General features: G+C 43.0%; 1 protein-coding gene across 8 annotated transcripts in view; it reads right to left on the bottom strand.

Annotated features, from left to right (window-relative positions):
• The window catches only part of CABIN1 (calcineurin binding protein 1), a 242,231-nt gene that overhangs the window by 114,021 nt on the left and 114,796 nt on the right, over positions 1 to 13,414 (bottom strand). The window lies entirely within an intron of this gene.

Genomic DNA, 13,414 nt, shown 5'->3' with positions numbered 1-13,414 from the left:
ATGCCACTAATTAGGATTTAAAAAGGGAGCTACATATTAAAGAGCTGTAATAGCTAGACCCTTACTCCAATTAGGATGTGAACACCCTCAAAATAAAGCGGAGAGTCTGCACTTTAAGCCCATATTGATTATAGAAATACATTAATATATACCGTATACTGTATCTTGAATAAGTTTTGGCTAGTACAGCTTATAGCAGGGTCTAGCAGACCACCATGCCCTAATGCCAACTATCAGGCCCAGATAGGGCTCCCTCTTTAACCCTTTCTCTCCATTAATCATTTGGATGAAAATGTGATTAATAACTACATTTAGAGGGTTTTCACCTATGGGAGGCTATTTACGTAATGTTCCATACTGTAAAAAAGGAAGATTTGAGGCGATAAAGGTGCCTTACTGTCTCTTGCGAAAAGGTATATCAGCAGTCATTCAAGGGGTTAAAGAAGAACAAGAACTCTCCTGACAGTAGATGAAGCTGCCCTCCCTGGCATGAATCCAGAATGAACAATAGCTGTCTGCAACCTGTGTGCTATAATTTTCATAAAAATGTTGTAATCTGTATTTAAGTGGGAAATGGGGCAGTAAGAACTGCATTTCTCAGCCGGCTCATGGAAATACACTATTGTGGCATCATAGAAGGATGAAAGTAGGGAACCCCTCGATAAGGATGATAAAAATTAAATATGAACACTTCTATTTTAAAAGCATTCTAACTTTGCAGTATTTTATCAAACCTGCCTATAACTTTTGAACAGCATTGTATACCGCTAGGACCAGAAATACTTGTACAGTGACCAAAGCTTCATGATTTGGGCTCCGCATGCTACTATTTGGGATTTAAAATAAAACGACTGGGATACAGTAGAAGTGCAGTCTTTCAGGTTTATTTAAAGGAGTTGAACAAAAATATCCTGTGAAACATTTAGGAATTGTAACAATTTTTCTACAAAGCCTCCTCATTTCAGGGGCTCAAAAGTAATTGGACAATTGCCTATATCATAAATAAAATATTCATTTTTAATATGTTGTAGAGAATCCTTTGCAGACAATGACTGCCTGAAGTCTGGAAGCCATGGCGGTCACCAAACGCTGGGTTTCCTCCTTTGTGATGTCTGTCAGGCCTTTACTGCAGCTGACTTCAGTTGTTGCTTGGTTGTTGGTCTTTCTGCCTTAATTATTTAGAGTATGTGAAATGCAGCTCGATGGGGTTGAGATCTGGTGATTGACTCGGCCATTGCAGAATATTTCACTTCATTGCCATAAAAAAAACTCCTGGGTTGGTTTCACAGTATATTTTGGGTCATTCTCCATCTGTCCTGTGAAGCACCGTCCAATCAAACTTGCTGCATTTGGTTGAATCTGAGCAGAAAGTAACATCCTGTAGAATTCATCCTACTTCTTCTGTCTTCAGTCACATCATCAATATACACTAGTGACCCAGTGCCACTGGAAGCCATGCATGCCCAAGCCATCACACTGCCTCCACTATGGTTTACAGAGGATGTGGTGTCCTCTGCATCATGAGCTCTTCCAAGCCTTCTTTATCCTATCTTCTTCCAATCATTCTGGTACTGGATGATTCTAGCTTCATCTATCTAAAGAATGCTTTTCCAGAACTGAACTGTCTTCTTTAGATGTTTTCTTGGCAAGGTCTAATCTGGACTTTCTACTTTTAAGGCTGATTAATGGTTTGCTCCTTGTGGTGAACCTTTTGTGTTGGCTCTCATGAAGTCTTCTCTTTCTGCTAGACCTAGAAAATAAAACACCTACTTCACCCTGGAAAGGATTCTGAGATCATCCACCACTATTGCAGTTCGTGGGAGTCCGGCCTTTTTGAGTTCCCAAGCTCCCCAGTGCATTTTTCAAATGCAAATGCTACACCAGAAATCAGCTCTAGACCTTTTACCTGCTTAGTTTATGAAGGATTAATGAGGGGAAAAGCCCGTGCAGTTCATTAAATCACCAAAGCAAAGAACAACGGTGACGATGGGCATCCTTGTCTCGCCCGTCTATGTAGTATTAGGCTTTCCATTGCCCCTTACTCTAGCTATCGGTGCATAATATATTAGCCTAACCCATTTAATAAAATTAGGCCCAAACCCCATTTCTTTTAGAATCGACCATAGATATCCCCACTCCACACAATCAAAAGCCTTAAGGTACCTTCACACGAAACGACATCGCTAGCGATCCGTGACGTTGCAGCGTCCTCGCTAGCGATATCATTTCGTTTGACACGCAGCAGCGATCAGGATCCTGCTGTGATGTCGCTGAATAAAGTCCAGAACTTTATTTGGTCGTCCGATCGCTGTGTATCGTTGTGTTTGAAAGCAAAAGCAACGATACCAGCGATGTTTTACACTGGTAACCAGGGTAAACATCGGGTTACCAAGCGCAGGGCCGCGCTTAGTAACCCGATGTTTACCCTGGTTACCAGCGTAAAAGTAAAAAAAACAAACAGTACATGCTCACCTGCGCGTCTCCCAGCGTCTGCTTCCTGACACTTACTGAGCGCCGGCCCTAAAGTGAAAGTGAAAGCACAGCGGTGACGTCACCGCTGTGCTGTTAGGGCCGGAGCTCAGTCAGTGTCAGGAAGCAGACGCAGGGGGACGCGCAGGTGAGCATGTACTGTTTGTTTTTTTTACTTTTACGCTGGTAACCAGGGTAAACATCGGGTTACTAAGCGCGGCCCTGCGCTTAGCAACCCGATGTTTACCCTGGTTACCCGGGGACCTCGGCATCGTTGATCGCTGGAGAGCGGTCTGTGTGACAGCTCTCCAGCGATCAAACAGCGACGCTGCAGCGATCGGCATCGTTGTCGCTATCGCTGCAGCGTCGCTTCGTGTGAAGGTACCTTTAGAAGCATCTAGTGAAAGAATAGCCTTATTTTTCAGATCCGCCTGAGTCACCTGTATGTTTAGGAACAGTTTCCACATGCAATTCATTAAAGAGCTTTTGAGATAATTGTTCAATTACTTTTGGTCCCTTCAAAAAGAGGAAGCAATTATTAAATAGCCTCAAATTAATATACACATATAAACTCACACTAGTGTGTATATGTATATATATATATATATATATATATATATATATATATATATATATATATATATATATATATATATATATATATAAGAATCAGTCTCATTCTCATCTAGGAGAGTGGGACGATTTTGTCTCACTTGTCATCCGTGTATGGTCCTACGCAACCAGTGTTTTTACTTAGCACATTAACCCCTTCACGACAAGCCCCGTACTAGTACTGCGAATGTTGTGTTTCCCCCTTTGATGTGGACTCAGGCGGTGAGCCCACATCAAAGTCACGACATGTCAGCTGTTATGTACAGCTGACATGTGCGTGCAATAGCGTCAGGTGGAATCGCGATCCACCTGCTGCTCTTAACCAGTTAAATGCCGCTGTCAAACGCTGACAGCGGCATTTAACTACCGCTTCCGACCGCGCGGCCGGAAAGGAGTGCATCGCCGACCCCCGTCACATGATCGGGGGTCAGCGATACGTCAGGATAGTAACCATAGAGGTCCTTGAGACCTCTATGGTTACTGAAGCAGGCCTGCTGTGAGCCCCACTTTATGGTTGGCCTGCATTTCAGCTACATAGCAGCGATTTGAGGATCGCTCCTATGTAGCTGAGCCGATCCAGTTGTGCGAGCTTCTAGCCTCCCATGGAGGCTATTCAAGCATGGCAAAAAATAAATAATGTTTTAAAAAATATGAAAAAAATAAAAAAAAATATAAAAGTTTAAATCACCCCCCTTTTACCCCATCCAAAATAAAACAATAAAAAAAAAATCAAACATACACATATTTGGTATCGCCGCGTTCAGAATCGCCCGATCAGAAAAAAAAAAAGCATTAACCTGATCGCTAATCGGCGTAGCGAGAAAAAAATTTGAAACGCCAGAATTACGTTTTTTGGGTTGCCGCGACATTGATGCAATAACGGGCGATGAAAAGAACGTATCTGCACCAAAATGGTATGATTAAAAACGCCAGCTCGGCACGCAAAAAATAAGCCCTCACCCGACCCCAGATCATGAAAAATGGAGACGTTACGGGTATCGCAAAATGGCGCAAATTAATTAATTTTTTTTTAGCAAAGTTTTTAATTTTTTTTCACCACTTAGATAAAAAATAACCTAGACATGTTTGGTGTCTATGAACTCGTAATGAACTGGAGAATCATAATGGCAGGTCAGTTTTAGCATTTAGTGAACCTAGCAAAAAAGCCAAACAAAAAACAAGTGTGGGATTGCACTTTTTTTGCAATTTCACCACACTTGGAATTTTTTTCCCGTTTTCTAGTACACGACATGTAAAACCAATGGTGTCATTCAAAAGTACAACTCGTCCCGCAAAAAAGAAGCCCTCACATGGCCACATTGACAGAAAAATAAAAAAAGTTATGGCTCTGGGAAGGAGGGGAGCGAAAAATAAAAAAACGAAAAAGGGCTGCGGCGTGAAGGGGTTAATATTTTACAGGACCATTTACAGTTTCCTATGCTACAGAACTGTAATGTATCTGTAAAAATCGGGTGCCAAACTGATGGTATGCATGGCATGTGATTTTTTTCTCGCACTGCCGATTTCTGAGTGAAATCACAGCATGCTGCAATTTTTTACAAATGCCAAATACAGCTGAGAAAAAAATATGCAGATCTGCACTGCCTCACTGAATAACATGTCAATATGTAGTAGGTGCAATAATAATAATATTTGCAAATAACTCCAATTAGAAATGTAGTGTAGTTTTTATGATTCGCTATGTCTCTTTCCTCATATGTAGGCATTGCAGGACCTTAGGTATCCATGGTTACAACCACTGATCTAGTGAGAGTTAGTTAGCTAGTTGCCAGTGGTCATAATCATGGATACCTAAGGTTCCTGCAATGCCTGCACATGAGGAAAGAGACATAGCAAATCGGAAACATTATACTACATTTCTAATTGGAGGTATTTGCTAATGCGCAGCAGCATCTATCAGCAAGCGATGCTCTAAATCTGCACATGCGCAGCCCACTATGTTGCAAGGAACAGTGAAGGAGCGCGCACAATAAGAGGAATGATGAGTTCAATCCCACTGTGTGACCAATGTATTAAAATACATCAAATATTTAAATATATCCTCGGAACACAGTGGGCTGCGCATGCACAGATTGAGAGCATCGTTTTCCGATAGATGCTATTGCACATACACAGCAGGCGCCATTTTGTTGGAGCACAAAATGTTTTTTTCGAAGACCATAATATTAAATGCAAAAGCACAATCTTTAAAATAGGAGGCAGGTCACTTAAGATTCAGCTGCATGTAGAAAAGCCGCGGAGACACCATCACGTGTTTCTCAATGCAAGCAATGAATAGCCAGGTCTTTCACCGGGAAGGAACAACCACGGGAAGGGCAGCATCCAATAAAGGAAAACCACCTATGCCAAAACATGGTATCCATCCACAGACAGCTGTTTCGGGGTATTTGTCCCTCATCAGTGTAGAGTAGGAAACTGGCTATTAGGACCAGTGCCTAGTGAAAAGGCTATAAACATAAGGATGAATGACCTCGGGGAGATCAAAACATCCAACACCGTGGAGACACCATCACGTGTTTCTCAACGAAACAGCTGTCGGTGGATGGATACCATGTATTGGCATAGGTGGTTTCCTTTATTGGATGCTGCCCTTCCCGTGGTTGTTCCTTCCCGGTGAAAGACCTGGCTATTCATTGCTAGTGCTGAGAAACACGTGATGGTTAGGGTTGAGCGAAACGGATCGTTCATTTTCATAAGTCGCCGACTTTTGGCAAAGTCGGCGTCTCATGAAACCCGACCCGATCCCTGTGTGGGGTCGGCCATGCGGTACGCGATCTTGGCGCCAAAGTCGCGTTTCGTATGACGCGTTTAGCGCCATTTTTTCAGCCAATGAAGGAGTGTGGGCAGAGTGATGACATAGGGGTTAGGGGCGTGCACGGCTATCATCATTTTATCGCTTGTGCGCAGTAGGGATTTGCAATGTGTAACACGAGATTTTCTATGCTGGGACGGAGGGGAGAGGGAGAGGGAGAGGAAGAGGGAGAGAGAGAGGGAGAGGGGAAAAAAAAAAAAAATCCCCATTGACGTGCATAGGGTTTCGTGTTCCGGCCGATCCTCGACTTTTCGCAGTAATCGGCCGATTTCGCCCGACTCGACTTTTCAAAAAGTCGGGTTTCGCGAAACATGACTCGACCCTAAAAAAGTCAAAGTCGCTCAACCCTAGTGATGGTGTCTCCGCGGCTTTTCTACATGCATTTGCATATTTCCCATCAGGGATGGGGGCAGTGTTCTGGATCACTGCGTTGAGAAACACGTGATGGTGTCTCCACAGTGTTGGATGTTTTGATCTCCCCAAGGTCATTCATCCTTATGTTTATAGACTTAAGATTCAGCGACCTGTCATTTAGGCCTAGAATGATGATGATGAGGCCAAAGCACCAAAAAAAGACCCCCCACAGGCCACCTCGGTGCACAAGAGTCTCATTAACTCAAAGCTGCAAATAGATTAAACAGTGACTACAAGATGGATTTCTTCAACCCAGGTATCATTTTAACCCCTTAAAGGGAATCTGTCACCCCCCCCAGGCGTTTGTAACTAAAAGAGCCACCTTGTGCAGCACTAATTCTGCATTATGACAAGGTGGCTCTTTTAGTTCTTGGTGCTGTAACTGCAGAAATAATCGATTTAGCAATTTGTCCAAAATACCTTGAAACAGTCCTGGGGGCAGGTCTTTCCCCCCCTGCTGCAGACGCCACACAGCCGTCACTCATGCCCTCTTGGCGCCTGGCGCCACCTCCTCAGCGTTGTTTTCAACTGTCCCGGCGCCTGCTCTGTTATCTTATGCCTTGGGCACGCGCAGTTAGCGCTGCCCGTCTTCTGACATCATTTGATGTCTTGCTGACTGCGCCTGTGCGGCCGCACTGCCAGAGATCCCGCCCCAGTGTCTTGTGATTAATTTCAACGCTGAGGAGGCGGTGCCAGGTGCCAAGAGGGCATGAGTGATGGTGGTGCTGCATCTGCATTAGGGGGGGAAAGACCTGCCCCCAGGACTATTTCAAGGTATTCTGGACAAATTGCAAAATCAATTATTTCTGCAGTTACAGCACCAAGAACTAAAATGGCCACCTAGTCAGAATGCAGCATTAGTGCTGCACAAGGTGGCTCTTTTAGTTACAAACGTCTGGGGGGGGGGGGGTGACAGGTTCCCTTTAATGATAGCCAATATGTCTTTTTACTGACCTGAGATATAAGAGAATAGTATCCCCATATAGGTGACAATCCAGCAGCTGTTGGCTGTACATTATAACTGACAACTTGCTGTATCAGCCACGATCAGTGTTGGCAGTGTCTATATCTGTTTAACTCCTTAGCTGCTGTCAATAGTGACTACATCATATAAATGGTTAACAGAGTGTGGAGGCTTCTTTAACCCCATCAGCACCCTGAGATCATGATTGTGTGGTCCTGATGTTTGCCATGGCAACTCACAGCCAAATAACGGCCTTAGAGTCTGCTGGCTATAGCAGCCTGTTCAGAAGTTAGCGAAATTTAGGTAATAAAAATACACTTTTTCATTCCTTTCATGACACTTTCCATTCATTCCTGAACAGCACCTGAAGGGTTAATAAACCACCCATATTTTCAATATGTTGGTTTGCGGTTTTAAAAACATCACTTTTGGAGGTTTCCCAATATGTAGGACTCCAAAAGTCACTTCAAACCTGGATAAGTCCTTCAAAAATATAAATTTTGTAAATTTCCTTGAAACAATGAAGAATTACTGCTACAATTTTATACCTCCTAATAGGCTAACAAAATAAAATAATATTTTACAAATGGTGCTGATGTAAAGCAGGGATGAGGCAAATGTTATTTTTTTTAAATGTTTTTCTGTGGTATAACTTTCTGTATTAACCCCTTCACCCCCAAGGGTGGTTTGCACGTTATGGACCGGGCCAATTTTTACAATTCTGACCACTGTCCATTTATGAGGTTATAACTCTGGAACGCTTCAACGGATCCCGGTGATTCTGACATTGTTTTCTCGTGACATATTGTACTTCATGATAGTGGTAAAATTTCTTTGATATTACCTGCGTTTATTTGTGAAAAAAAGGGAAATTTGACGAAAATTTTGAAAATTTTGCAATTTTCCAACTTTGAATTTTTATGCAATTAAATCACAGTGATATGTCACACAAAATACTTAATAAGTAACATTTCCCACATGTCTACTTTACATCAACACAATTTTGGAACCAACATTTTTTTTTGTTAGGGAGTTATAAGGGTTAAAATTTGACCAGCAATTTCTCATTTTCACAACACCATTTTTTTTTAGGGACCACATCTCATTTGAAGTCATTTTGAGGGGTCTATATGATAGAAAATACCCAAGTGTGACACCATTCTAAAAACTGCACCCTTCAAGGTGCTCAAAACCACATTCAAGAAGTTTATTAACCCTTCATTTAGTTCACAGGAATTTTTGGAATGTTTAAATAAAAATGGGCATTTAACTTTTTTTTCACACAAAATTTACTTCAGCTCCAATTTGTTTTATTTTACCAAGGGTAACAGAAGAAAATGGACCCCAAAAGGTGTTGTACAATTTGTCCTGAGTACGCTGATACCCCATATGTGGGGGTAAACCACTGTTTGGGCGCATGACAGAGCTCGGAAGCGAAGGAGCGCCATTTTACTTTTCAATGCAAAATTGACTGGAATTGAGATGGGACGCCATGTTGCGTTTGGAGAGCCCTTGATATGCCTAAACATTGAAACCCCCCACAAGTGACACCATTTTGGAAAGTAGACCCCCTAAGGAACTTATCAAGAGGTGTGGTGAGCACTTTGACCCACCAAGTGCTTCACAGAAGTTTATAATGCAGAACCGTAAAAATAAAACAAACATTTTTTTCCCACAAAAATTATTTTTTAGCCCCCAGTTTTGTATTTTCCCGAGGGTAACAGGAGAAATTGGACCCCAAAAGTTGTTGTCCAATTTGTCCTGAGTACGCCGATACCCCATATGTGGGGGTAAACCACTGTTTGGGCGCATGGGAGAGCTCGGAAGGGAAGGAGCGCCGTTTGACTTTTCACTGCAAAATTGACAGGAATTGAGATGGGACGCCATGTTGCGTTTGGAGAGCCACTGATGTGCCTAAACATTGAAACCCCCCACAAGTGACACCATTTTGGAAAGTAGACCCCCTAAGGAGCTTATCTAGAGGTGTAGTGAGCACTTTGACCCACTAACTGCTTCACAGAAGTTTATAATGCAGAGCCGTAAAAATAAAACAAACATTTTTTTCCCACAAAAATTATTTTTTAGCCCCCAGTTTTGTATTTTCCCGAGGGTAACAGGAGAAATTGGACCCCAAAAGTTGTTGTCCAATTTGTCTTGAGTACGCTGATACCCCATATGTGGCGGGGAACCACCGTTTGGGAGCATGGGAGGGCTCGGAAGGGAAGGAGCACCATTTGGAATGCAGACTTAGATGGAATGGTCTGCATGCGTCACATTGCGTTTGCAGAGGCCCTAATGTACCTAAACAGTAGAAACCCCCCACAAGTGACACCATTTTGGAAAGTAGACCCCCTAAGCAACTCATCTAGATGTGTTGTGAGAGCTTTGAACCCCCAATTGTTTCACTACAGTTTATAACGCAGAGCCATGCAAATAAAAAATATTTTTTTCCACAAAAATTATTTTTTTAGCCCCCAGTTTTGTATTTTTCCGAGGGTAACAGGAGAAATTGGACCCCAAAAGTTGTTGTCCAATTTGTCCTGAGTACGCTGATACCCAATATGTGGGGGGGGGGGGGGGGGAACCACTGTTTGGGCGCATGGGAGGGCTCGGAAGGGATGGAGCGCCATTTTGAATGCAGACTTAGATGGAATGGTCTGCAGACGTCACATTGCGTTTGCAGAGCCCTAATGTACCTAAACAGTAAAAAAAAAACACAAGTGACACCATTTTGGAAAGTAGACCCCCTAAGCAACTCATCTAGATGTGTTGTGAGAGTTTTGAACCCTCAAGTGTTTCACTACAGTTTATAACGCATAGCCGTAAAAATAAAAAATAAAAAATTTCCCCCCAAAATTATTTTTTAGCCCCCAGTTTTGTATTTTCCCAAGGGTAACAGGAGAAATTGGACCCCAAAAGTTGTTCTCCAATGTGTTCCGAGTACGCTGATACCCCATATGTTGGGGTAAACCCGTTTTGGTGCACGGGAGAGCTCGGAAGGGAAGGAGCACTGTTTTACTTTTTCAACGCAGAATTGGCTGAAATTGAGATCGGACGCCATGTCGCATTTGGAGAGCCCCTGATGTGCCTAAACAGTGGAAACCCCCCAATTATAACTGAAACCCTAATCCAAACACACCCTTAACCCTAATCCCAATGGTAACCCTAACCACACCTCTAACCCAGACACACCCCTAACCCTAATCCCAACCCTATTCCCAACCGTAGATGTAATCCAAACCCTAACCCTAACTTTAGCCCCAACCCTAACCCTAACTTTAGCCCCAACCCTAACTGTAGCCTTAACCCTAACCCTAGCCCCAACCCTAACCCTAGCCCCAACCCTAGCCCTAACCCTAGCCCTAACCCTAGCCCCAACCCTAACCCTAGCCCCAACCATAACCCTAACCCTAACCCTAGCCCTAACCCTAGCCCTAACCCTAGCCCTAACCCGAATGGTAAAATGGAAATAAATACATTTTTTAAATTTTTTTATTTTTCCCTAACTAAGGGGGTGATGAAGGGGGGTTTGATTTACTTTTATAGCGGGTTTTTTAGCTGATTTTTATGATTGGCAGCCGTCACACACTGAAAGAAGCTTTTTATTGCAAAAAATATTTTTTGCGTTACCACATTTTGAGAGCTATAATTTTTCCATATTTGAGTCCACAGAGTCATGTGAGGTCTTGTTTTTTGCGGAACGAGTTGACGTTTTTATTGGTAACATGCTCGGGCACGGGAGATTTTTTGATCGCTTTTTATTCCGATTTTTGTGAGGCAGAATGACCAAAAACCAGCTATTCATGAATTTCTTTTGGGGGAGGCGTTTATACCGTTCCGCGTTTGGTAAAATTGATAAAGCAGTTTTATTCTTCGGGTCAGTACGATTACAGCGATACCTCATTTATATCATTTTTTTTATGTTTTGGCGCTTTTATACGATAAAAACTATTATAGAAAAAAATAATTATTTTGGCATCGCTTTATTCTGAGGACTATAACTTTTTTATTTTTTCGCTGATGATGCTGTATGGCGGCTCGTTTTTTGCGGGACAAGATGACGTTTTCAGCGGTACCATGGTTATTTATATCTGTCTTTTTGATCGCGTGTTATTCCACTTTTTGTTTGGCGGTATGAGAATAAAGCGTTGTTTTTTGCCTCGGTTTTTTTTTTTTTTTTTTTTTTTACGGTGTTCACTGAAGGGGTTAACTAGTGATATAGTTTTATAGGTGGGGTCGTTACAGACGCGGCGATACTAAATATGTGTACTTTTATTATTTGATTTTTATTATTTAGATAAAGGAATGTATTTATGGGAATAATATTTTTTTTTTTTCTTTATTTAGGAAATTTTTTTTTTTTTTTTTTTTTTACACATGTGGGAATTTTTTTTTTTACTTTTTTACTTTGTCCCAGGGGGGGACATTACAGATCGTTGATCTGACAGTGTGCACAGCACTCTGACAGATCACCGATCTCACTTACAGCCGTGCAGGCTGCAGCTTTCATCTGCAGCCTGCACGGTACCCGGAAGTAATCCCTGCAGGACCCGGATGCAGCCCTGCGGCCATTTTGGATCCGGGGCCTGCAGGGATAGGAGGTAGGAGACCCTCGCAGCAACGTGATCACATCGCGTTGCTCCGGGGGTCTCAGGGAAGCCCGCAGGGAGCCCCCTCCCTGCGCGATGCTTTCCTGTACCGCCGGCACACCGCGATCATGTTTGATCGCGGTGTGCCGGGGGTTAATGTGCCAGGGCGGTCTGTGACCGCTCCTGGCACATAGTGCCGGATGTCAGCTGCGATAGGCAGCTGACACCCGGCCGCGATCGGCCGCGCTCCCCCCGAGAGCGCGGCCGATCGTGCTGGATGTACTATTCCGTCCTTGGGAATTAGGGCCCACCCCACATGGACGGAATAGTACGTCCAATGGCAGAAAGGGGTTAAAGGAATATCACATATACTTGTGAATAAGCAGAGTTTCTCATCACTTTTTTTGTGCTGAAAATGCCCCCCTCGGCTTATACACGAGTCACTATCCCAGAAGACAGCAGGGGAGGTGGAGCAGCCGGTGACGGTGACAGGAGGCAGAAGCCGGCTGCTCTGGCTAAAGCCTGTGCTCACTGCTAAAAAGAAATTAATATTCACTGCACTGGCAATGAACATTCATTTCTCTTATGAGCGCAGTCTCTGCAGCAGTCGCCGGCTTCAAAGCATCTGCTGGGCTCTCACTGGTGCCCGCTCATTAAGGTAATGAATGTTCACCACTCTCCGCTTCCATAGGCGTGGAGAGAGGTGAATATTCATTCAATGAGCGGGGACACGTGATCGCTCGGCCGCAGGAGCTGCTGGCATCGGATTGAGATGCTGCGAGGGTGCGCAGGGAAGGTAAGTAGGATGTTTTTTTTCTTTTTATGCTTTTCTCATGGGGGCCATACATACAAGGATGGGGATGAGGAACCATGCAGACAAGGATGGGGATGAGGAACCATGCAGACAAGTATGGGAATAAGGAGTCACGCAAACAAGGATGGGGATAAGGAGCCATACATACAAGGATGGGAATAAGGAGCCATGCATACAAGGATGGGGATAAGGAGCCATTCATACCAGGATGGGGATGAGGAACTATGCATACCAGAATAGGGATTAGGGGACAATGCATACCCAGCTTATTCTCAAGTCAATAAGTTTTCCCAGTTTTTTTAGGCAAAATTAGGTGCCTCGACTTATACTCGGGTCGGCTTATACACGAGTATATACGATAATCATTCGAACTTTGAAAATTGCTAATTTAAAAAAAAAAAATTGTTACATTTCTGACATTTTTTATAAATAAAAACAAAACATATTGACCTACATTTACCCATTGTCATAAATTACAATGCGCCACAAAAAACAATCTCAAAATCGTTGGGATTTGTTGAAGCATTCCAAAGTTATTACCACCTAAAGGGACACTGGTCAGATTTCCAAAATTTGACCCGGTCACTAAGGGGTTAATGAGTGTAACAACAAAAACCATGACAATGCTTTAAGCTCATATTGAGCATATAACTGTATCTTGAATATGCTAATTTATAAATAAATGATGTTGCGCTATTCAATAAAAGGTAGGAGAAATT

This window comes from Ranitomeya variabilis, chromosome 1 (assembly GCF_051348905.1).
Source record: "Ranitomeya variabilis isolate aRanVar5 chromosome 1, aRanVar5.hap1, whole genome shotgun sequence".
NCBI classification, from domain to species: domain Eukaryota; kingdom Metazoa; phylum Chordata; class Amphibia; order Anura; family Dendrobatidae; genus Ranitomeya; species Ranitomeya variabilis.
Note: the sequence above shows the minus strand (reverse complement) of the source record. Positions and strands in the feature narration are given on the sequence as shown.